General features: G+C 39.1%; 1 long non-coding RNA gene across 1 annotated transcript; it reads left to right on the forward strand.

The window, feature by feature from the left end:
* Window positions 1-27,004, forward strand: LOC108881986 (uncharacterized). Its single transcript, XR_007814558.1, has 6 exons — window positions 1-539; window positions 21,277-21,363; window positions 23,423-23,486; window positions 24,369-24,413; window positions 24,785-24,846; window positions 26,254-27,004. It is a non-coding gene; the product is annotated as an uncharacterized LOC108881986 (long non-coding RNA).

The following is a 27,004-nucleotide window of genomic DNA, read 5'->3' on the forward strand; positions in this document are numbered from 1 at the left end:
TGACGTTATTTTGCTACCAGCCTTTATTTAGGTTTGATATTTAATAATCACAATTCAACACAGAGTCAAATTCTCTTATAAATGAACCCCAGAGGCCTCATTCGCCTTGCGTTAACTGCCGCCACCACAAGGTGGCACCACTGCACGCGCATGGAGTCGTAAGCGTGACCTGAGCGTGACACGTTTCGGGCTTAATGACCCCAGGTGTTTCACCAAACCAAGGCTGCGAAAACACGACAGAAAACGGACACGTATATTTCAACAATAGACGCCGTGAGAGGAATGAGCACTTGGAGTTTCAAAGCAAGTGACAGTTTTTGTCAAGCTAGCTACAGCTAACCCTGCTAGCTAACAGCGGCCCCGAAGATAATCACTTTTCACCGCCGCCATCTGAGAGCACATGTTCTTCAGAGCCGGGAGCTGTAAAATGGACCTGGAGCCATGAGGAGCCACGTCTGTATCATGTGAGAATGAACTTGACTGCTCATTGCCGTGGAATCTACTGGAAGTCAACCGAGAAGACACACCTGAGGGTCAAGGTAAGACCGCTTGCTTTGTTGTCAGTGCAGCCTGTTTGTTTGTTGCTGGTTTAATGAGCAATCAACAAGCGATTGGGTCTGTTCCGTGAGCTCGTGCAGTTGAGAGTTGAGGGCTGATGGGGCAGTAGACTGATGGACTGGGATGGGGAATGTGTTCTTTATGGGCAGTATTTCACCGGTGTGCATGCTGTAATGTTCTGTGCTGACATTATGTACATGTAGGTCGAGCTATATAGTTTGCCTGTGTAAAATTGTGGCCACCTGATAGTGTGGGTTTTTGCACTAGATGAGATGTACTATGAATGCAACATACGTTTAGGTTGATCTCTGCAGTCTTAATTTGTGCGTAATGGCAACTTCACCTCACCAAACCTTTAACTCAGAGAAATGAACCCTGCAGAGATGAGGTGGACTCAGAAGTAGGTGTGTGCTGTAATGCTCTGTAGTTATTGGTAAAGGTTTACTGTACACTGCTGCAATATTCAGTGATTCCTTTCTCTTCCAGTTTCTTGTTGAGGACAGAAACTAACTGTTTTCACTGTGATTTATCAGTTGACTAATGTTTTGATGTTAGAAAATACTGAGAAAGGGTCATCAGAATTCGTCATATCCCACAGTTCAAACATTATGAGGCTGCCAATGCCTGTAAATGTTTGCATTTTTGTTAAATTACTTACTTTAAACAATTTGTCAAACCTAATGTTAGGTGCCTGGGCACCCTCAGAGACCCCGCTGTTTTGAACAATGTTCTTCAAGGGGGAGGCATTGTTAGAGGCCTACATCTTGCTAAAAATGAGTTACAATATATAGTTTTTGTGTTTTGCATCAGGAGGACTGTCTTGAATTAGACTGATTAAGGGCTGCAGCTACTGTAACCACAGTTATTTTCTTTATTTATTAATCAGGCAATTTTTTTTGATTGATCATAAAATGTTCAATGTGATAATTTAAAATGTCTTGAGTTGTTTGACGGGCAGTCCACACCCCAAAGATATTCAGTCTACAGTGATGTATGACAAGGAAAAGCTGCCAATCCTCACAGTTGAGGAGTTGGGATGAGAGAATGTTTAGCAGTTTTTCACTATTTTTGCTTGAGAAATTATTAAAATCTCAAAATGGCCAAGTCAAACATTAACATTAGAATGAAAGGCACTTTTTAAATTGTAATATGTTTATGTATTTATTCAGTAGGTGTTAGTGTTGAAGTAAAATCCAGTAATATCTTTTTGATGAAGTAACAGTTCCTCCATCTTTCCACTCCATAACCACTGCTGTCAAAACCATACTGGAGCCTCCACTGCTGTGACATGACCTGAAATGAGTCCAGAATGCAACACATCCCTAAGTTGTTGATGAACTGAAACAGGCCTTTCACTCTTGTTCCTGTAAAGCTTCACTTTTATTGTTCTAACCCGAGGCTTTTTTTTTTTTTTTTTTTTTGTGGTCAGTAAAGACTCCCAGAAGCCGATTCTGCAGGAATCCAGGTAATTCTCAGGAGGTCACAAACTCGTTTTCACAAATGTAGGTGGTGTTAATCAAATCAGCAAGCTCATGTTAAATATAAACCCATGTGAAAAGGTTCTAATTAGGCTCAAAAATAGTTTTCTCAGAGGCTGTTGAGCATGAGCTTCTCTCTCTGCTCTGAAAATGGCAAAATTAACATTTGCGTCATATTTTTGGGTCTGACTGTGGAGCTTTCTTTGGTTAGTAAACAGATATGAAGATCACTTTCCAGGGGGTTGTATGAGCCGTTTGAGCAAATGCATTAAAAGCAATGTTTTTCTGTGTCCCAGTGCTGAACAGTCAGTCAGCTTAAATGTCCCTATTTGCAATTCCTTTTTGAAAATTATTGATATATCATTAACATAATACAGTCATGGGCTGTCAGAGGTATCTAACATGCTCTTACCTCCTAAATATGCCAAGAAATATATCTCTCAGATGTGTGTGCCACTGAATCTGTTACATAAAGTCTGAATGCAAATTGAAATTTGAAAAGTAAGACATGTACGCCCATGGTGGCCCTGCGTCTGATCATAATTTTGAAGCAGCAGCAGCAGCAGCAGTGTGCGCAAGAGCTACACTGTTTCTATAAGAACCTCATCTATAACGACTCTGCTATTTCTAGCCTCTCTATTAGAAAATGTCAGAACCTCGGGCTTTGAATCTGTTACGTGCCAATCTGATGTGTGATATGTGCTCACACAGCCAAATTACACAAAGTCCTTTTCAGGGTAACGAGTGAGCCGGAGCAGGAAAAAAGCCAGCAGTCTGATAAGACTGGCTCACAGCAGAATGACACTGGAACAAAGATGTCCCCCAGTGCTGTAATAATGGAAAACCAAGACATCTCCAGCCAAGGATAACGGAGCTAATTTTTTCAGTTTATACTGGACCAAAACTCAGGGAATGATCAAATTCAGTCATTTAGCCAACTGATTAATGCAATTGTATATTATACTGTATAAATCTGTGCTCAGTTTAATGCTAATATCACTCTAAAATGTAGGAATATCACTGAAACCAAACACATGTAGCCATGCCCTGAATCTAAAAAAAGGACGCATCTCCCTGCATGTGCATTCATCAAGCTGAGGAGGATATCCAGTCCGTTATGTTTGTGCAGATGTAGCCACCAGAGGGCAATGTGTAAGTGCACAGCCACCTCCTGTGGGCAGCTGCTGCAGCACATTATTGCATGAGACTGTGCACTAATCTATTCTATTAGTTACCACCGTAGGCCTGCCATTCTGCTGCCACGACTTCCCATCTCACACAGGCTAGGGATTATATATCAACAGTGCATCGGGTCAGAGGTTGAGCATGTGTTTCCTTTTCCTCGCTCGTCTGGAGCCCCTTTGATGAGCTGCTGTCAGAAATAACTCTGCACGGCGGGGCTGACTAATGATGTTTTTAGGGAGAATGGGTCCTCCCACCGCAGAGAGCTGCACAGATAACTGAGGAAGGGCTGATTGGCAGATTGAGATCATGGAAATTACAGACAAAAGGTCTTTATGGAAATATGTGCAGAATTAAAATATTACACACTGTTCAGTCTTCACTCCTTATCATAACAGAGTGGGTATCAAGGCGAGAAGAAAGGAAGCATGAGAAAATGTCGCTCTGAATCCCAGTAATTTCTGCTGTTGTTACAAGCTCTGCAAAGCACACACACTTATTAGAAAGGCTTACTTGAGACATTCTGAGGTGGTGATATTTGCTGCAGTAGCCTCTCACTGATCAAAGGTTGATTATGCAATTTGTCTCAACATGCTTTACCTGTCTCTGTGCCAAATTGGCCACTGTTCTCGGTTGCCTCTGACAAGCATATACTGTTCACATCCGTCCTCTCGCTAGATTTCACAACTAACCCGCTTCAACAGGAGCATGTCCGAGATAGGACTGTGAAGTGCGCGCCAGCAGTGCACAGACAATTACACAGCACAATGCTGCCACAAAAACCCTGCCTGTTTTGTGGCACCCGATAAGAGTGCCCTGAATAAATGTGCCTGCATGCATGAAAGACTTGAGAGGGAGAAGCGTTTGCAGGGTAAATATTGCGGTTGGCCTTCGCGCATGTGTACAGAACAATTACATGCTTCGTTGTTGTGACAAAAACGGGCCGAGACAGCAGCTATTTGCTGCTAATTTAGCTTGAGAAGTCCCCAACAGTAGGGGGATAAGTCTCACTGGATACTGTTTGTCAGCAGCTACGCTCGTCCTCCGGCTGCTGGCTGTGAGAGGCGCAGAGGCTCCAATGTAATGGACACTAGGATCGGTCTAATTACTGTATAGTGGATCCATTGTGGATAATCAGATCTTTAGCTTAATTTCCTAATGGATGCGAGTTTACCTTATAATGCATTTCTCTACATTGTGTTGCCTTCAGCCGATACAGCAACTGCAGCAGCAGCAGAATTACCATAACAAGATATCCTAACAACTCATAAGTTATCTCTGCTGTAATTGATGACAACATGTGACTGTGTATAAATCAAGCTGTCACTACGTCTTGCCTAACTCTTTTTATTGCCGAGGCATGATTTTCTCGCTCTAATTTTTTGATGACAGTCAGTTACACATTTAGACCGAGTTTTTCTAATCACAGGTGTCAGCCCAGAATGATGAAGTGACTCATGCACTCAGAGAAAAACACAATAACCGTACTTGATATTAATCAGGTGGATCAGTAATCAGCCAGCCGCCCCAGCACAGGGCAGAATGAGCAGAGGAACTATGATAAACATGAAATGTCAATTGGAGTGTGGCCAATAGTTGATTTTAAGGCAGATATTGAAATCTAGGAGGTGGCAGGGGGGTGCAGTGGTTAGCACTGTCGCCTCGCAGCAAGAAGGCTCTGGGTTTGAACCCAGCTCACCCAGGGCTTCTCTGTGTGGAGTCTGCATGTTCTCTCTAGGTACTCCAGGTTCCTACCACAGTCCAAAGACATGCATGTTAGGTTAACTGGTGACTCTAAATTGCCTGTAGGTGTGAATGTGAGTGTGATTGGTTGTTGTTCTGTATATGTTGGCCCTGCAAAGGACTGGTGATCTGTACAGGGTGCACCCTGCCTTTCGCCCACTGTGAGCTGGGATAGGCTCCAGCCCCTGCAGCCCTGAATGGATAAGCAGTATAGATAATGGATGGATGGATATTGATATATAAGATAGTGGCTGGTGTAATTAACATAAAATACAAATTAAAATTTACTTAAATTTGGTCCTTAAAGAATTGTAATCAGGGCTGAAACTAATGATTATTTTCATTACCAATTAAGCCACTGATTATTTTCATTACCAATTAAGCCACTGATTATTTTCTCACTAAATTGATTAATTTCTTGTACTATAAAATGTCCAAAAATGCAGTGCAAGATGACATCTCCTCACTGCTTGTTTTATCCAAACAATGATCCATAATCCAGAGATATTCAGATTCCTGTCATTTGATGAAGAAAAGCAGGAAATGTCCACATTTTTAATTTAGGGTTGCAATAACAGCAATTTTCATTATTGATTAATCTGCTGATCATTTTCTCGTGATAGTACTAGAGGTGAGACAGTTTTGCTAACCACCATTTCCAAGGTCAAGAAAAAAAAAGAACTTAGAATCTTCATAGTTCTGCAATGCTCCTGTTTCCATATGTGTGATGAGTGAAAACCAGCTGATGCTGATGTATTTGTTGGGCTGTAATTTGAAGAAGATATTAGGCTTCAGCGTGAAAAAACCAGAATGAGTAAAACAAAAATAATTATCTCTCATGAAATTAATGAGCAGAAAAGACAGATGGTGGTGGAAGAAAACTGGCGAAAAGGAAGTAAAATGACTCCAATTCCTCTGTTACCAAAAAGATCCAAACTAAGTTTAAAGCGGAGGAACATGATGATATCATCACCACCAGCAGGCTGTACTGCTGCAGAGGGCTGATGGTGCAGTTCATTTTTCTCCCTGAGACTTTGTCCCAGGGGATTTGAGAGTCCATGTCTTGATTCATGACCAGCAGTGGTGCAATTGAACATTTTAAGAGGAACCAGGGGTATACAGTACAGCGTAAGCCTTAATAAATGGTTTTCTTAAGAGCCATTCATAGCCTGTCCTGGGCACAGGGAAATGATGACAGATCAGTTTTCTTTTCCGTGCCTCATTTCTTATCCAAATGAAATCCGGGAAGTCCATTCATCCCGCTTAGGAGATAATAAATTGGTTGAGTTGTTGGCTGTATATAGACCTCATGAGTTGACTCACCTCTTTGCTTACTGCATGGTATTGTCCTTTACCTTATTCCTCTACCTCCTCCTTCACATTGTTGTCCTCTCTCTTTATGTTCACTTATTTTCTGAGGTATCAGTGTAGGATAGTCTTTTCTGTCATTCACGTAAATGAAATAAAAACTTTTATCTTTACTTTTACTTTAGATATTAATCACCTCTACTAGTATCATTCTTCCATTTTCCATACCTGCTCATCCTGCCCACTGTTTCAGGGAGCTGGATCCTATCCCTGCTTGAATTTGGCAAGCCTGCTAGTATCAGTGTGACACTGCACCAGGGCCAGTATTCCTAGGTAAAAATACAATGACCTAAAAATCTATATAATAAATTGCAACAGAAACACAAAGTGACCCTTTGTATTGTCAGTGGTGGCAGAAATTGAGTTACGTTCACAGTCAGAACCTTACACAAAGTAATTGCACTTTAGGACTTTGGAGTGCAGAATAGCAGGAATACTCCACTGAAAAATGATCTTTGCATCTGAGTAGTATATTGGAGCTGAACAGGCAATAGTGATTTGATTCGAGTCTGTTAAGACATAAATTCTCATGTTGATTGTTTTGTCTGAATAGATGATATCTGAATATCTTTGGGACTGTCAAAACAAATTATTTCAATATGACATTTTATAGACAAGCCAATTAATTGAGCTAAAAAAAAATGCAGATTAATCTGTGATAAAACAACTGCAGCCTTTTTGTACATGTAACCTTATCTCACTAGTTTGTCTGTATTAAGACTGGCATTATAATTTTTCACTATTATTTTTCAGTTGGTCTCACCTTTTCTCAGACAGTAATTTGGAACGTTTGGTAGATTTTGGAAGGAGAAGAAACGTAGCTGGACTAGCCTGTGTTGGTTGAAAAGAATATATCTCTTGAATCCAGCGTGGTCTGTGGTAGCTGTGACATATTAAATCAGCATTTAATATTTGGTTGCCATATGTCATCTGAACACAATATCTCAGTAAAGCCTTGAGGCAATTTTTGCAAATTTGGTTCACTTGGACTTAAAGATGAAGATTTTGAAGGTCAAAGGTCAACATCACTGTGACCTTATAAACACTTTTTTGTCTCTTGAATATGATATCCCAAGTCCCAGCTCAAGAATAACCTGGTTAAAATTTGGTGTTCAAATGTCAAAGGTCAAGGTCATCGTAACTTCACAAAGCATGTTTTTGGATTCAAGAAAGTTTTGAGGAAATCCCTATAAATTTGGGACAAACGTTTGCCTGAGCTCTGATTAGAGTTTCGTGATCATGTTTTTAGCCATAACTCAAGAATTCACATGCTTATTAACTGGATGGTTGGCAGAGACTTAGAACCATGAGGTGGTAATTCTACTCAATGGCTTGATTTTATCAGAGTTCTCACTGAGGATGTACCTGTCATTATTTATTATATACATGATTAGAATTTGACGGCAGACTGGTAATGTGTTACTCTGGTTGGATGATTAATCACTAATAAAACTCAGATCTTTGGCGTGTCGCTATGTGAGACATTATTATCCAGTAATGGGTGTTGTGAAACAGTGATTGAAAAGCAAAAGTCATTTTGATTTTACTGAGTTTTAATTATATTTGTGCTGTTAAAAGCTCTAATAAGTCTGCTCTGTCATGGTAGTGATGGCTTTGCAGCAGGTGGAAGACTTCGGCAATTATATATTCTTGAGTAGCTCACAATTACAAAAGATGCTCATGATGAATTTGAGGCAGATTTTAATGAAGCGGCTCTTGCTCCTTCATGTTTTGTGCCATGTGTGTGAATCTCACATTTACATCTGGAGGTGATGATCAAATGTTTGAGTAAATGAGATCCCAGGAGACTACGAGATCCTACGTGATGTTACCATTACCCTCATTTCCATACATGACAGACAGGTACAAAATGAAAGACAAAGGGTTTACCAGTCATGATGTTGTTCACTGTTTCGAGTGTTAAAGGATAAATGTCCAAACAGTGTGGCACGCTTCTACTTTGGCTTGAACGACAGCATCTATAGAAAACTAACAATGCAGTTAAAGTGAATGTCAGTTGGCATCATGAGAGTTTTCTGGGAGGTTCAGACATCATCCTGGGAATGGATTTTTTATACATTCAGAATACATAATGAGTTGTTGTGGTTTGCATATCTGGTGAGACACAGATGTGAACAACTAATGGTATCTCAACTGTGATGCTAAGAGATGTTGTATGTAGTAGAAAGAGTTACAGTTAGGTGACGGCTAGAGACATATTTTGGCTTGTATTGGACAGTTTGGCAAAAATTTATGCCAGACTTTATGGAATAACTATTGGACACGTGTTTTAAATAACCACACAATAGCCTACATCTAAACAACAAATAAGCACAAATGATTATCCCACAAATACATTTTATTACAAGTAGTCAGGATGACTAAACTCCTTGAGGGATGTCTGCTTTGCCATGTTGGAGTCCTCCAAAATGTTAATGTGTGAGTCACATGACCAAACACTCAGTGAATGAGGCAAAACTTTAATACAATAATAATACAAGTTTATATGTAAAAAGGGATAGCTCTGTTGGGTGTAGTAAAATGATAGGGACAAAAATATTTGGAATCAGTGCAGTATTGATCAAGAGCAGTGACTGGGACACTGCTAACACCTGCTGCTGTGTAATCCAATGGACAATTGTCCATGTCAAAGTATGCCCACTAAAGTGGCTGGTTTTGTCAGTGACAGGCTCAGATCATCATTATAACTATGTGACAACATTATGGATGGGATTCCTGCAGATACAGACCTTTTTATTAACTAGAAACACCTTTTTATCTCAACCAGACTTCATTGACAAAAATAGTCATTTTACCAAGCACAACACAGGAGCTGCTGGAATACCACCGCCTTGGTCTGTTAGTTTGTTAGTTACTTTGTGATACTATTTATGTAAAGGATGTTAATACTTCCTCCACCACTGAAAGTCACACAGCAACACAAACTGACCAATCGAGGCAGTGGTATTCCAGCAGCTCCTGTGTTCTTCTTGGTAAAATTTCAGTTTTTATCAGTGGAGTCTGGTATTGCCTGGTACACTTTTCTTGTTCAATATTGCACCAGTTCCAAAGATTTTTGTCCTCATCATTTATATGGGAAAATAAGGCCCAGGATTAAAAATACCAGAGTACCATCAAAATACTTTCAATTGTCAACATATTTTATATGTCACACAATAGACTTTTTATTGTAGCATATTTCCACTGGATATTTTGGCAGGTGATAGCTCCGTCAGCAGATGATACGTATGTGAAAAATACTTATTGAGGCTTTGCAGTTACTTATAAATGTGCCTGAATATATTCACTTTTTAATTTGACTATATATCACTGTAGCTTTGGCATTACTTGGATATGAACTGTCAGACAGCGTTCACGTGATTCCAGTGTAATTTTTTCATGTTAATGAGACATTGAAACACTTATTCCTCTGAATTATTTTTCAACGTATTAACTGATATGTGTGTGTAAATCAGTGTCATGGTTTGTGTTTACATTTACACATTGACTATAAACAAATTAAACAAATATTATATTCAAATATTTACAGTATATTTCTCAAAGTACAGCAACAGTAATGTTTTACGTTCTTTAGTTTTAAATAGAAAGATGTAGTATTGGCACTAGTACACAAAGTTTTAAATGATTTATCTCTACCCAGAAGGCTTTACTCCAGAGACTCTGAGCTAAAGTGATAAAATAAAATAATGTTGGGTATTACCACTAAATTTAAAAAACTGTAAGTGATTAGATAGTTGTAATTTAGGAATGACCTTGTCTGAAAATGGGCACAGTTTAATATACAAACCACTGCTGTGCTCTGTGTATCTGTTTTGAGAAATCAGATATGGTAATGCAAATCATGCATAATCGGTAATGCGGCATAAATCATTATGGCTCTGCTACAGTTTAATTATTGTCAATAACTTTGATGGTTTCATTTCTCCTGAGACACTGTATGGGGAGCCATCAAATCAACAAGAGGCAACTTCCTCTGTGTTGCCTTTGACCCACTGTTTTGCTGCAAGTGAAGCATTTTTCCAGTGGACTATACTGTATATACAAATTTTCAAAGTGCACAGCAAAATGAATACTGAAAATAACCACAGATCCTTCCGGTACTCTAAAACTGGAATTAAATTGACTGGTATCGTGGGTTTCATTATAAAAGCAAATAGCAACAGTCAACAGCTACAGCTCAAATAGATGGAGTGAAACAGGAAGCTTTTTTGTCTGCAAACAAAGCTCTAACTCAGACGTGTGAGCTATGTGAAATGCTGTGATAAACAATTCCACGCTGAAAAGACATCAGCAGTGATATTTCTCATTTTTAAGGTGTAATTCAATATGGCACACCAGAATGTATCCCTATCCAGTCCCATTCAGCTTCTAAATTTCACCGTTCCCTTCTCTCATATTACTGATGTATTTTCATTTTATTCACTTCTGTTCTTTTATTGAGAACATCTTTGAAAATAGTGAAGTGTTCGCTGAAGCCATTATATCTTCCTCTGTATGCAGTAATGTGTGTTAAAGTCACAAACACACACACACACACCTAGACATACACATACTGATGCAAATAGAAAAACACACACATGCATACAGCTGCGTTATCACATACATCCACAGTGACAGGTGCTAGGACATAATGTGACCTTACTAACACCCAAAGATATGCTCTATATAGACACATGCATATACATAAACATAAACATACACACAGACATATGTAGCTGCACATACATGCAAATCAGTCGTATGTGCTCACATTGACACATATGTACACATCTACACTATCACAAACACATGCAGACATGTACACCAATTTACACACACATTTAAAATTGCATTATTAGAGGTTTATGGTATGGCTGTTGAGGACTTAGCGACACTTTGGCTATTTCCTGCACAGTGGACGTGTCAAATGTTGTTAGGCTGCTTAACGTCAGACACAAAACAGACGTGATGTCCGCTGTGCCAACAAAGACAGGAAATGCCGTAAGCTAAATTTATGACCTGAAGCATCACCAAGCGAACACTCAAGTCTCAAACACCAGCAATTAGACCCATCATCAGGAACTAGAGCACAACACCTCTGTAGCTGAAACATAACACTACTGTGCTGTCCACCTGACTTCACTTTTTCAATATGACAAGACAGACGAGTGCACAGATGTGTTGCTGTTGTATTGTGCTGCCCTATCTTACTTTGTTTTATACTTTTGTATTAGGGCTGAAGAACATGCAAAAAAAAATCATACTGCAATTATTTTGGCAGATATTGTGATATGAGTTACAATTTCAGTGGAATTTTTTGAATTTCATTTTCACTGAAAAAATGATGATGATGTGTCTGTACCAAACAGACATGTTCCCTTCGATCTGGGGAATATGATTTGTTTCACTTATAGTTGTATGTTATGACACATTTAACCTTTATCACAATCACTCCTGCAGTTTGGATATTGTACATATATGCCATATTGTGATTTTGATATTATGTAGATAAATTGTTCCCTACTACACAGTATAGATCCGTAAAATACATCCACACTCTGCCTCTCGGGTGCTTTGGCGTCAGGATTGCCCGCTCATGATACAAAGCCGTCCTGAGTGTGTAATTGTGTCCTCTAGTTTCGTAGTAAATAACATTAGTAGCTTTGTTTACTCATCGTTCAATTGGGCCATGCCACGTATTAGACAAAAAGAATATACAGTTTTATTATGCATAAAAAATAATTTATCTCTCTTTTATCTGATCCCTTTGATATTCTCTCACAGTAACTGAGCATAACTTTCATTTCACTGCATGTTTTATTGTGTAAAACTGTATACACACTTAGATCTGACTGTATGTGCTCCTGAGCAGCCCTAACCTTAATTTGAATCTATTTTGTCACACTAACCTCAGGTTTTAATGTGTGTGTGCAGCTGTTTATATGTTTTACATGTAACAGTGACGTCACAGCGTGCATTAGCATCTTCTGTCTCTGCCAGACAGGTCAGCTGTACGCAGCTAAATCACTTCCCAAAAAGCTCTTCACCCGTTAACACACACACACACACTCATTAGCGCAGAGAGAGTGCAGGGTGGTAATGAGTGGATCCTGGTTGTGTGATAGAGCTGAAGTGTCTTTGGAGGTGGTGAGGTCAGCGGATGCAGCTTCAGTGCCATGGCAGTTTAATTAGAGCATTCTATAATGGAGCCCTATCTGGAATAGCCCTTAATGAGCACCTAGTCATTCTATGTGTCCTTAATTTGTTCCACATAACTGAGGCCATGAATAATCTCAAACTGTGAATGATTATCTAAGGCCGGTGGGGGTCGGGTCGTGTGGTGGTGATTATGGGTGAAATGTGTTTTGGAGTGATTTTAGCTCTGTTCAGTCACCATAGAGGTGAGAGTGCTGAGGAGGGGTGCAGCTTTGAGGTGTGGACAATGCAGTTTCTGCAAGCCTCAACGTTGACTTTACATTGCCCAAACACATGCACACAAGCATAAGGATGATGGTTGCCATGGCAACTGGGCAAAAATAGTAGGGGAGGGATGGTGAAGAGTGTACACACACACACACACACACACTCATCAGCACGCAAACCCTCTCAGAAACTGAGTGATTTTGCAATCTCACTACACGTTTGTCTCCTCCATCCCCGACATCTCTCCATCTTTTGTTCCTCACCTCTCTCTCCCCCTTTCACTCGCTCTGCTCTTTCTCTCTCTTTCGCACTCTGCATGTGTGTCAGACAGTGTAATCTGCTGACAGCCAGATTGATAGGTAAGTGTGGTGTGTTTGTATGGCTTCATTCCAGCAGCGGAGGTTTGGAGGCAGCTACCTGTTCATCCATCATCCTCCTCTCTGCCCCGCAGTCTGGATTTTTCTCTGCAGTGACAACCACTCTCTCATGCACACATTCATGCTCACACACACACACACATACATGCATACACTAATGCTTATACTCCTATATATTATACACATATGCATGGGCACAGCCACTCTGCCTAGTGTACAACACTTGTGCTTTGCATATACTTACACATGCATGCATTGATGGCCATGTGTTCACATTGACAAGAGCACACTCACAATCATACACCATGGACAAGAACACACTTCAGAGGACAAACTTCAGTGAACAGCCACACACACACACACACACGTGCATTTGTTCTCACCTGTATAAGCCTTCCCTTACTTTTTCTGAACTCCCTCTGTGCCCCAATTTCAGCCCCTGCACACCATCTTGTATCCAGTTATTTTATTCAACCACCCCCTCCCTCCTCCCCTTTCACCCTTGTCACCCCCTTCCTGCTGCATTTGCAGCTCTGCCTGGCTCCTATCCATTCACGCACCGCTCCTTAGACATATTTGACTTGTAAATTGAGGCTCTATTTGTGTCATGCCCATGAGGTGCTGTCAATTAGTCTAAACACCGTGACGCATCTTGTGAAGAGAGGGTGAGAGAAGCGAGAGATGGAAGAAGGGAAGGAGTGAGAATGACAGGGAGAGGAAGACCAGAGTGAAAGAAAAGAGACAGAAAGTGAAATAAATACCAGGAGAAAGAGAAGCAGCAGGCAAGTAGGAGGCTTTTGCTCGGCCTAGACCCCCCCGGTGCTGGAGCAGATCCTAGATCAGTGCGAGTGTCATCAGACAAACCCCCCTGCTACAACCTACAGAACGTCTTGGCGAGAAACACTGATCAGACGCTCACCCCTGGAGAGCTGCTGAGCGTAGGGGAGTGCTGGGATTCACGCTGGAGAGGCTCCACACTGACTGTCCAGCATGTGTTAGAGAGGCCTGCTGGGCGAGATGTATACTCAGATCTAGATGTAAACATTTACCTACAACACACACCCTGTTCTGAATGAGTAATTATATGATTCACAGTGGAAGATCATAAAGCTGTAAATGAACCACAGGCACATATTTAAAGATATAACCAAGTTTTGATCTCTTTCATACAACAACTTTGAATTCCTTTTGGTACACTTGTTAATCTGTGACGTGACTGGAGATTGGTTGTTGTATTGTACTAGTTGTTGGCTTGGAAGGTTGTCATTTCTGATCTCCATATTTTCTCTTATCTGTTGTGTTGTAGAAAAATGTATTCATAAAAGCTATTAAGTCATTGCATAACTTTTCATTATTTTTTTCAGTATTAATAGTACAGTAAATCCAATCAGTCTAATATCTGAAGCTGTAACTTCAGATTCAAAGGAGCCCTGTCCTCTACTCCAAAACAAACACACTACAACTACTGTCTACTATATGAAATAGACAGACCAATAGAGGATAGAGACCAACAGGGTTAACTAACAGCTGGTAAAATGAGTGATGTGAGTAGGTTTAGGCTATGTACTGTATGATCATATTACCATCAAATCCTGGGATGTCTTTGAATGAAATGTACAAATTAACCTCTTCTCTCTGCATCAACCCAGTGCTTATCCTACTTGAGTTGTGTTTCCTACTTTTGTGGTCAGAACACAGAGCAGTCTGAAGTCGGCATCCTCCTCATGGTGTCTCAGCTGTTCAGCCTCTGGGAGTCGGAGAGTAGCCTTTTGGCTTTGAGGCGTTCCTGTGTAGACGTGCAGCCTGTGATGCTTTGATGGAGGTTGATGATAGACTAAGCACAATAATTACTGTACTCAGCTTCAGCAGGATAACTTAAGAAAAACTTGGGAGAATCCAATTTAATCCAATCTCTGTTGATCACCAGAATTCTTTTCATTTTAGTCTTAGATAAAAGTAACTGTAAAATATCCATTAGTAGAGATCAAGTGCTTGTTACTTAGAATGAACTCATTTTTATTGTGTTTTTTTTTGGTTGTTTATTCCTATATTGGCTTTGTGTACATTTTAGTCGATCTCCTGGAACTGGCCCTTTTACCTTTTGAACTGAGCATACATCTCCTTTACATGCTAATAGCTAATCTGAAGTTATAGAAGACACCTCTTACTTGACCCTACTTAGTGCTGTCTCTAGTGTCCAGTGTATGTCTGTTACATATCCCCCTCTATGAACTCTTAAACAGCTTGTTTCTAATATGGAAAAATATCAAATTTGTTTTGTCAAACAGTCATCTTACATTGTGGTAAAGGATGTGTGCCTAAAGACCTTTTTCATAGCAGAGTCCCGGTAAGCCATGACAGTGAGGAAAGCATCCACAATACCACAGTTAGATAAAATACAGCTTGTAATTAACACCTTTCCTTTTCCTGCTATTATGCTCTATTATCTGCTGTGAAAAAAAAAGGTGACACTTACAGTCAGGATTACAGTGAGCATGTCTGGTACAAAGTCTTAAAGCCGTAGATACTCCGCTGTCCTGCTGGTCTGTGATCAGCTGGACAGATTTGAATTGAACTTAATTGCAGTTTCACCACACAGACATTAGCCAGCTAGCCATTTATAGAATGGTTCATTTTCATCCCACAGTTACAGAAATATAGCCAAGTTGCTGAAGATTAGGTGTGTGCGGGTATGTTTGAGGGCACTGTTGAATAGCAGTTGTGTTTTTCTAATGGAAGCTGGTGATAATATTAGTCATTTTGCAATCACTGAATTTTACCCCTCTCTAATTTTAGGGGACAGATACAGTGAAATGCTGTGAGAAATGGGGCTTAACATTCAGTTGTACTGGAAGCAGTACGCTCAACTGAAGGCCCTGCACAGGTGTCTGCATTTGTTTTGGCTAATTAAACCTCTTGAAATTGATGTTGCTTGCGAGCCATTGCTTTCCGGCCCCAGATTTAGCTCACATTGAACTCCAAGCATTTCAGCCTGGAGCCTATCCCATCTGACATTGGGCGAGAGGCGGGGCACACCCTGAACAGATCTCCCATCCAACAGGGCCAACACATACAGAGCAAACACATCACATTCACACCTACTGGTTACACTTAGTCACCAGTTAACATGCATGTGTTTGGACTGTGGGAGGAAGCTGGAGTACCCGGAGAGAACATGCAGACTCCACACAGAGAAGCCCCGGGCCCAAACCAGGGCTCGAACCCGGAACTTGCTGTGAGGCAGTGCTAACCACTGCTCCACCGTGCCACCCCCTCACAAATATGGTGAATGTAATTCCTTACTTACATTTTCAAACCAGATTTTTAAAAACGTATACTGAAACCTGTTTGACTAGCTACATGTTTGCTAGCTAGCTGTCCCCTTCCCTGCATTTCACTGGTGTTTTTTTCCCCCACTTTTCTTATCTTTCTTACTTATCCTTTCTTATCACCGTCAACTGTTGAGTGGAATAGTGTGAAATCCCTAGGAATATGTGTTGCGTTGCTGCATGCTTTGCATTTGCAGTGCATATTCAAAAGTGAGCATGAGATACAAATAGAAAGAGGAGCCACTGATAAAAACGTTGCTCCCTTGCACCACTGCACTTCTAATGCCTGTTTCCCATGTTAAGTCAACTCTGCATCAGTTGTGTAGTTTCTTAGGGTTGTAGTCTTTGAACTGCAGCAGTGTTCACTCTGTAGTCTGCAGGTGTGTGTAAACTTGTTTTTGAAATGTTTTTCCAGGTGCCTGTGTACTAAGCCAGGTGACAGTGTGAGGATTACCTGCCTGGTTGTCTTTGGGTACTTCAAACAAAGTCTGCTCCTGCGGGAGCCCCCCCTCTGTCATAAACGCTGCCTTGGGCTGCATGATCACACACACGATTAAACACTCAACAACACACACACACACACACACACACACACACACAGGCATCTCACAGCCCATTTGAGCTTTTACTCAGAGAGGCAAATAAACAAATTGAGTCTGAAGCTGCATCGCCTTCTCTGATGCTCACATGCACCCACATGTGGGAAGATACACACTCAAGCACAATGCTGATAATTTGCATGGCAGGGGTGGCTGCTGAGATGGTGTCATTGCTGATTGTCTGTCTAACCAGTGATGTCATATTTCTTGCGATAGCTAAGATCTCAGGCACATTTATAGCAAAGCTCTCTGCCTGTGGGGAAATGATGCCACAGCTTTGTTTTTGGCTTTTCACTTCATTAATGTGATGAATGTTGAGCAGAGCGGGGCAGAAACAAAGCTTTCTCTGTAGGAGCAGCAGTGAGGGTGAGGGGGTCAACAAGTCTAGCTGGGGAATATTTGAGACGTCTTATCATAGTGTGATCCATGCATGTGTGCACATCACATTTTACAGATTGGTGAGTAAACGGGAAAAGCGGCCATGGGGTACATCTCACAGTTGGATAGAAGATTGGATGATGAAATAGGGACGAAACACCACACAAAGTGGAGCAGAGAAGTCTCACTCTTCTCTCTTTCCTTACCTTTACTAACCTCTGCTCCAGATTCACAAACAGGGCTTTTGATTTCATAGTGTCTCTCTGTGTTTGTGCTGATTCAATCCCTGCGGAGGGAGTTCAGCATAGACTTTTAAGTCACTGTTTTTAACTTGATTACAGAGGAATCTTCTTATCCTTGGGGGATAGGGGGTGTAAAAAACCTTACAAAACTCAAGCAGCACCCTCATTTATCACAATGAGAGATGATAGAACAAACCGGCTTTAAACAATGTCTATAGTCTGCTTGAATTGCTTGGTGATAAGACTGTTGGTATAAGAGGATGATGGACTGATGGATATTCACTTGATGGAAAGCTCCACCCTGAAGTTGATGTTTTCAGCAGTAAAATTCAGGGTTTGGTGTCAGGGATTTTGTTGTGCAGCAATGTTCATCAGTCAGGCAGGTGAAAATTCATCAGAGCAAAGGTAGAGATAACAATTTCTCTGCCAACAGCAGACTCAATCAACCTGAGAGTAATGCAACAGCAAGACACTTTCTGTGCCAATACTGTGTCTCACTATTTCTTACCTGGAAAAACGTGTTACACCATCGAGTATTGTTAGAATAACCATTGCTTTATCAATGACACAATACATTCACTAGTATGCTCTTGATTGGCCTCAGATATAAATAACAAGACTACTGTCAATGTTTGTTCAGCTTTTAGGTGTAATGCATATTTAATGAATTAATTTAAAAAATCAATCCTGTGCCTGAAGTGTCCTCTCTGTACCCACAGAGCAGCTCTGAGCAGCTGGATTCCTAAATATTAATGCTGTGTGTACAACTTGACTGGAGACTGAAAGTCATCTTCTATTGGGTGGTGGATAATGGGCAGCTGTGGACTAGTGCCCCCTTGTGGCTGTTCAGGAGATGCTGATGAATGACTTGTTGGGTTTTCTCTTTTGTGATTAATCTGATTAATCTTAATCTGTTTACTTTTAACCTTTCCGTCAGAGGACTGGACCAACTTTTTATACATCTGAGCTTATGTGTGTTATGAACACAACCAAACCCATGCTGGATTTTGAGACTAATGTATGTGGGAATGACACGTTTTCAAAATTTTCATAATCCCATGACCTCTGCAGTGTACACAGACAACTGTAAGAGTGTCTTTTTTATGGATGTTTATTCACGACATGGAGATGGAGGCAATGATATTCTCTGTAAGTGTAAGTCACACAGAATTTAAAATGTGTGTGTCAGAGTTTTAAGTCAGAGAAGGTGTGGCATTTGATGCAAATTGTGGCAATGAGCGGATTTTTAATGTACCTTAATTCCTTAAGGAGCTGCTGCTCCAGTGTTTTCATGTTGGTGAATGGATCAAATCAGTGAGTAAGACCATCATCCAATGCTGTCATTTCGTTTATTTTCATTATTATAAGTCAGTGGGATCTTTTAATTAAGGTTTAAGGTCAAAATTCTGAGAATTTTCAACATTGGAAACTTTCCATGGGAATTAATAGGAATATGTTTATATGCATGCATGATACAGTCTGTATAAATTACTCCAAATTTCTATTTATTAATTCAGTTCAAGTTTCTAATTTTATATTTCCAAAATTCCCCATCTTAATTTCCCATGGAAAGTTTCCGGAAATTTATGGGAAATTTTCTGTCCCTTTGCAAACCTAGAACAGACCCCAAAACTTTTGGTTTTGCTTTGGTTCTCTACATGAAAATGGATCTGGCTTCAGTAAATGCACAGAATATTATAAATGCTGTTACTTTGCAACAGAACTTATTGTTATGGCTAAAATGAATCCATATGTTTCCTCTGTCATGTCTTTGACATTTTCAATCATGCTGACTGTTTTTATTTAATTTTTCCAACATTCAACAGAAAACCCTCTAAGACTGTTGCTTTGTCTCTCAGAAAAGGCTTATGGAAATCTGTGACAGGTGCTTCATTGCCTATAGTGAACACCAGTTGTTTAGGGCAACATGTAGCGTTTATTTCTATGCCTCCTCTGCAGCTTATACTAGATCTCCTCTTTGAAAGACAACCAGTTGCATTACATGTGATGCAATAGTCCTCCCACTTACATCTGTGGCACTTAACAATAACTCTATTCTCACTGCTGTGTTTTTCAATCATCTAGTCAACAAACATCCAGACTGAGACCAGCTGCTCCTCTTGTGCTCTTTAAATTTATTTTCAAATGAGCAGGCTGAAGCTGGATCTGGATCAGGGCCTGACAGCTTTGGGAGCAAGAGCTGCAGGAAGTACAAGTGGAGGCTTTTGTCAACCAAGATGCAAACTGCAGCATGCGAGAGGTGTGGAAACTAGCACAAGCGGTGGTGGTAATTGATTAAACTTTTTTTGGTTTTGCTGCAGTATTAAAGGTCACTTCATTTTTCTGGCCCCGCCTTGTCTCTGTGACTAGCTGTGTCCGCTCAGTCCTCCCCACCCTCCTCAGTCTTGCTTGTGTATTTTCCTCATAATATTTTAATGCAGCAGTAATAATTTCCATACATTTATAATGTGCAGTGTTGACAGCTGGAATAGTACAGTTTACTACTTGGATGGAAGGAACATTAATATCAGCTTTTTATTTGGTCTGTCACAGGGATCAGGTGTTTGAATGCTGTGTATGGAAGTACATTAATTGCACTGCATGCCCCATTAGCCCATCATGAATGTGTAGGGCTTGTAAATGCTCTGGTTGTGTGTTGTGCGCTGGCTGCAAATAATCTCAACAAGGTACAGACCACTTTGTAATGCTTAGTTTGCTGTGCTGTTACGAGCACACTCCTCAGCGAGCTTGTTGGTGTTCATGCATGCATAGTGTGCTTGGTGGTGGGCAAGGTGACCAGCCTGTGCTCCAACCAAGATACACTGCCATGCCAACAGCAGATACACACACACACACACACTATCTGAGATGATTGACATTGTGACTGTACATTTTAAACTAATGGCAGCCTCAGCTGTACTTTAATTAGCATGTGTTAGTATAGAGCTGGGCAATAAAATGATAATGATAATGATCACAATGTGAAATTATATCATGATATAAACTATCCTCAATATAGCTATAATAAATGGTCAATAAATGTTAAATATGATTAATTGCCATGCTAATACAGGTATGTTTTGTGATTACTTGGGTTATATTATAATTGTCTCTCTACCTCTGATTTGTGAAATATTACACTCACAAGAAAAAATCAGCCTTTAAACCTGAAAGCAATAATGATTTGACATTTATCCTGTTAAATATTGATATTGACTGATCTGAAAAATTTTATTGAGATGTTTTTTGCCATATCGCCCAGCCCTATGTTAACATGCTAACATTCTAAACTAAGATGGTGAACATGGTATTGTACCTGCTAATTCTAATATTAGCATGTAGCTCAAAGCAGCAGCCTCACAGAGCTGCCAGCATGTTGTCTTGTGACACAACAACATGCTCAGCTGGAATATACCATAAGTTAAAGGTGGTAATTGAACTGTGGATAACATTTGTGGTACAAGTGTAAAGTGCTACACTTAAATGTATTGGCACAAAAGGTGCTCTGGAGTGTGATCATAGAAAGAACTAACTATATGATACAGGAGAGGCTGACTTAAACACAGCTGGCTAACCCACTGTCTTTCTTTGTGTTACAGGATGTAAGAGTGAAGTGCTGGTGCACTAACTTAGCAGCAGCCTCTGCTTCACCAGGTTGAGTTTGAAGGAAGCATCAGCTGTATATGGTAAGTCATTGCTAATGATGTTAGCTAATGTCATGTTAAGTGGGTAACATTAGCCACTGTCAATCATCTAGAGACCTGTCTGGCTTGCCTAACACAGCTGCTCAATTTCTCACCTCTCATCCTTTTCCTGGTCCAGTGGACAACTAGTGGACTGAAAATTATATGGCTGTGCTCTGTCAAATGTCTATGAGTACCATAAATTCTCAGACTGTGGCCTTTCCTTACCTCAACTGCAGAGATCCAGACCGTTAGTAGAGACGGGGCTTTAAATTTCTCTGGCTTTATAAGTAAATTTGATCGTATTTTAGTGCAAGCCATATGTATTAATTTATTGTAAGTTATTAATTTCATTTATACCTTATCAAGTACTGGAAGTAGACCCAGTAGACCCAGGGCCGGCTCTACGCAGGCATATGTGAGGGGGCAGTCAGAAATGTGAAGAGAGCATCATGGGTACACATCATGCTGCAGCAGCAATTTTCTGGTATTGCACACATTTTGTGGAGGGCATTTTTGCTTATGACTGTGTTTTCTGCATGGAATTGTGTTATTAGCGATGTATCCAACCCCCAACCTGGAGAAGTGGATTGCACTTTTGTCAGGCCTCTACCTTACGGCTCTACTACTGTTAAACTGAACTGTGCTGTGCTGCCTCCTGCTGACTGAAATCTGGCACTCTTTGTACGGTCATGTTGTGCCTCAGGAAGGAGGATCCTTGCTAGCTTACAGCAGACACTGTGATGTGTAAAATTAAAGATAAAACTGAATAAATGACTCAAAGCCAAACCTTCATTTTCACACAGTACATTTGATGATTTTGATTTTGTGGTTTAGCGTTCAATTTATCAGTCACTTGTCAGCCTTTGTTCTCAAACATATTTTTTAAATCAATATATTAGCCTCGTAATGGAGCTGGTCACAGTGATGAAGGGGGACCTGCAGTACCTCCACCTGAAGTTCCCGGGGATGCTGATGTCCAGTTTGTCAGACAACAGTCAGAAGTAAGGGAGTGTCATCTTCATCTGCTGTCGATAAGGTCCGGATGCAGAAACAAACTCTGGTGCTGCTTTTTTTTGTCATTATTGAAGAGGTCTGGAAACAGTTAGCAGCTAGTGTTGGCATTAGCATTAGCATTACCTTGTAATGACATTGTTTAATTCTATTATCAGTTGTTTATATCGCATGATTAAGAGTGTGTTTGAGTTTCTGAGACTGAGGCGTCCCTGACATGAGTTGTGGGACGGCTGATATCACAATGGGCTCTGGGTAATCCGTGTAAATCCCTGTTTGTATTTGTTTTCACTTGCATTTAAGCATTAACATTGAGCGTTGGCATCAGCCTTATCTTTAAATAATGTATTTGGGGCTTTTTCCCTTTTTGTCGTCGTTTTTATTTGCGTGGGTTAAAGTGTTTTTGTGCTCATCATGTCGATGTGATCACTCTGTCTATTTGTGGTGGTACTGCAGCGTTTGTGTCTCTAGCTGGTTGTTTTACGTCTACTTATGGGCAGCTTGTTTTTGCATTTTTTTTCGTATTGTGTACTTTGTAGTTTTTTGTCTATTCCTGGCCATATAACGTTTCTTTGCAGCCATTTTGTGTTTCAGTGTGGCAGTTAAGCGTCTCATTGTGATCGTTATGCGACTCAGTTTGTGTCTTTGTAGCTTTGTCATAGTAATCATCAGTTGTAGCAGCCATATACAGTAATTGATTAACAATTTATTTGTGGTGACTTGAGACTTGACTGAGCACCATTTTGACTTAAATATAAGCTTGAAAACTAGATTTTAACTCCTACTCCTCCACAAGTTTTAAGCCTCAAGAGTAGGTCACAATGTATGAGCTGTAATATTAAAAACAATTTTAAAATGTGTTCTTCTCTCTGAGATCAATAAAGTCCTATATTAGTAACGTAATTAATTCACCTCAAATCTGTTATTGTCAAGGTTCTAGTGTTAAGTTTTCAGTGTTGTATTATTCTACTCTGTTCATGTTTTGGAGGTGAGCTATTCTTTATAATGAGGTTATTTGTTTTTCAAGTGTCATACTTGTGTTTTCCAGGTTTACTGGTTCAGCTGCTGCAGCCTGGACAGAAACACCAGCTCTCACCTGACAAACCAAACAGGTATGTGTCCTAAAGATTTACTCAGTCTGAAAAAATGTGTTGGCTGAATTATTAATGTTAGTTGATGAAGTGAACGCTGCGTCCTGGAGTAATCCTTTACACTTATGTTAGTGATCACACCGTCCGCCCAATTAAATAAGAGTGGTAAAAGAAGGCTTAAAGTGAACTGCAATTTTCTCATCTTCCCTCAGCCTCTGACATTGTAACAGCATCTGGCTGCTCCAGGTTCTGTTCAGTCAGATGTTTGTCTAGACAGCTCGCTTTCCCACTGACCACTAATAGCTGACTGAGTGACTGTAGTGAGTCGACCCCTCTCTCACTCTTACTCCTCTTGCATAGTTGTTTTCTCTGACAGTTAATATTGTTCAGACTCATCATCTGTAGCAGTTGTAATCCTCGGTGAGTTTAGTATTGAATATGATAATGACTGATTAATTGTCATAAATTGTCAGAAAATAGTACTAGTTCTAATGATTTTTAAAAACTCAAAATAGTTGTCAGTTAATTTTCTGCCTGTGGACTGAAGTATAATTGAAAATACCAAAAGTTTAAAACCTGCTTTCAAAAAGGTACTTGGGAAGTGAAAGTTTTTATTATGCAGTTCACAGTAATATACGAGTCTTCCAGTGATTAGTTGACAATTAATATGGAAATTTTAGATTTAAGATAATTATTTTAGGAAATTTTTCCCAAATACTTATTGTTATTGATTCTTAAAGATGTGATGCTTTTTCTTGATAGACGTGACCATAAACAGCTCAGTTTGGAGAATGTTCTGGTTCGGCTGTAATGTTGAATATGTATCTGTTTTGGGGTTAAACTGTTGATGAGGAATAGGTCATAGTGTATTGATCATTTTCCTCTGTTTGTTTCTCTTTTTAGTCTTTGTACAATGAAGTTCTTTGAGACCAGGACAGAGGACTCCAGGTAATTCACAAACAACTTTACATCAACTGTCCAACACAGAGCTAAGATTAAATTGTCTGTTCAGTATCCAGTATAAGTGTAATAATAGAGCACTGACATTAAAACATGGCTCACACTCACAGATTTTTAAAATCTTACCTGATGTAGAAAGTGTGAGAGACCACACACATGATGACAAATAATGTCACATTCCAGAGTTTTGTTGTTATAGTGCGTGCAACGAGAAGACCAGCACACCACACACCAACAGATTCACCACCAACAACCGGAGTCTGGACTCTCATGAGAGATGACAATGTCTCTGATTGCTGTCTTTGATATGGGGGTGTGTCACATCTTTATATTAATGTTTGTTGTGTTTTTCTCCACAGGAATCAAACTTCATCCATCAAATCACAGAGAGAAGAGACAGACATGAAGACATTTCCAGAAGGTCAGTGTTAGTTTATCCTTTTCAGTCTGACTCTGTCATTATCTTAGCTGCAGTTTGACTCTTTAAAACCTCTTGTCTGGAACAAATAGCAACAAATTGAAGCATTTGTAACTTGTAAATGGTTATTTAATTAATAATTGTACCACAAGCAGTTAAATGATCACAAAGATACTTAGTAGACATGTTCATCTTTGGAAAATGTGCCCATAACTACATTAACTCTAACAAGTGTTTCCTCAGGGTCAAATGTCTGTCATTAGCTTTGCTGTGATTTGTTAAATGTTGTCTGGAATAAAATCAGTAAAAATTTCCTTTCTAAATGTTTGTGTTGTATTTCTCTATTTTGAAACTGGTGTTATACAAATAATTGTATTGCATTTTAAGAAATATATAAATATATATCTTATATATATATATATCTTATATATATATATCTATCTTATATATATATATCTTATATATATATATCTTTTATATATATATATCTTATATATATATATCTTTTATATATATATATCTTATATATATATATCTTTTATATATATATATATCTTATATATATATATCTTATATATCTTATATATATATCTTATATATATATATCTTTTATATATATATATATCTTATATATATATATCTTTATATATATATATATCTTATATATATATATATATCTTTATATATATATATATATCTCATATATATATATCTTATATATATATATATCTTATATATATATATCTTTATATATATATATCTTATATATATATATATCTTTATATATATTATATATATCTTATATATATTTATATATTTCTTAAAATGCAATACAAGTTATTTGTATAACACCAGTTTCAAAATAGAGAAATACAACACAAACATTTAGAAAGGAAATTTTTACTGATTTTATTCCAGACAACATTTAACAAATCACAGCAAAGCTAATGACAGACATTTGACCCTGAGGAAACACTTGTTAGAGTTAATGTAGTTATGGGCACATTTTCCAAAGATGAACATGTCTACTAAGTATCTTTGTGATCATTTAACTGCTTGTGGTACAATTATTAATTAAATAACCATAAGCAGTTGAATGTTCTCGCAGGTGCTTAATAAAGACATATTAGTCTGTGGGAAATGTGCCCAACTAGTGATCTGTACAGGGTGTATCCTGCCTCTCGCTCAATGACAGCTGCTACAGGCTACAGCCCCCCCCCCTTGCGACCCTTAACAGATAAGTGGTATAGATAATGGATGGAAAATGTGCCCATGACTACATTACAGATGGTAAAGAAAAGCAAAGGGTTGTCACTTGAACATCAGGAAACTGTTTATAGCAGTTAGAAAGTGAATGTCTTATCTTATTAACAGCTTTGTGACACTTCTGTTTTCTTTCATCCACTTCAGGTCTTCAGCTGCTGCAGAAACAAGAACACGTCAATCACAGAAACTGATGAGTAAATCTAATATTCCTTTTTTAAACTGACCTTATTCATTGACACCTAATAACAGTGATTTAAACTTAACTTTTTATAGTCAGTCAGTGTCACAGTAATGACTAGAAATAGTTCTGAAAATCTACAAAATAATATCCTACTGTAATTATTACATGCTTAGCTCTCAAATTTCACAGAGATGAATGTAAACCATGCAAAAAATACAGGAAAACAACTTAAACTGTACTCTTATTAAAATGGTGTTATTTCATTATAAATGATTTAGCTATGTTAATAACTTACTTTACTAAAATTATTTTAATGACAGAATACGCCAACATTTTTCACTGCATTTTCTACTACTTTTTTAAATGATATTTTTTATGCCAAAGACATTTGACTGTTTCTGATGCCCTAACATACTATGACAAAGCAGCAGTCTAATCTTTATTTTCCACCGACCTCTACACAGTGTTTGTGGGTTAAGTTAAGATTTTGTGTTTGGTATTTTGCTATTTCAATATCAGTACTCCAATCCAATCTATTACTGTGTACATAGTCCTGTTTTATATCTTGCCTTGTTTGTATCATGCCTTTTTATGTTTTTGCTGCTGCAACACTGAATTTCCCTGTTGTGGGACTAATAAAAGATTGTCTTACTCAAATAAATACTTCTGAACTGAATATTTTTAGCCTTGTTATACTATGACCTTTTTTAAAAC

The sequence above is a fragment of the Lates calcarifer genome, linkage group LG14 (assembly GCF_001640805.2).
Source record: "Lates calcarifer isolate ASB-BC8 linkage group LG14, TLL_Latcal_v3, whole genome shotgun sequence".
NCBI classification, from domain to species: Eukaryota; Metazoa; Chordata; class Actinopteri; family Centropomidae; genus Lates; species Lates calcarifer.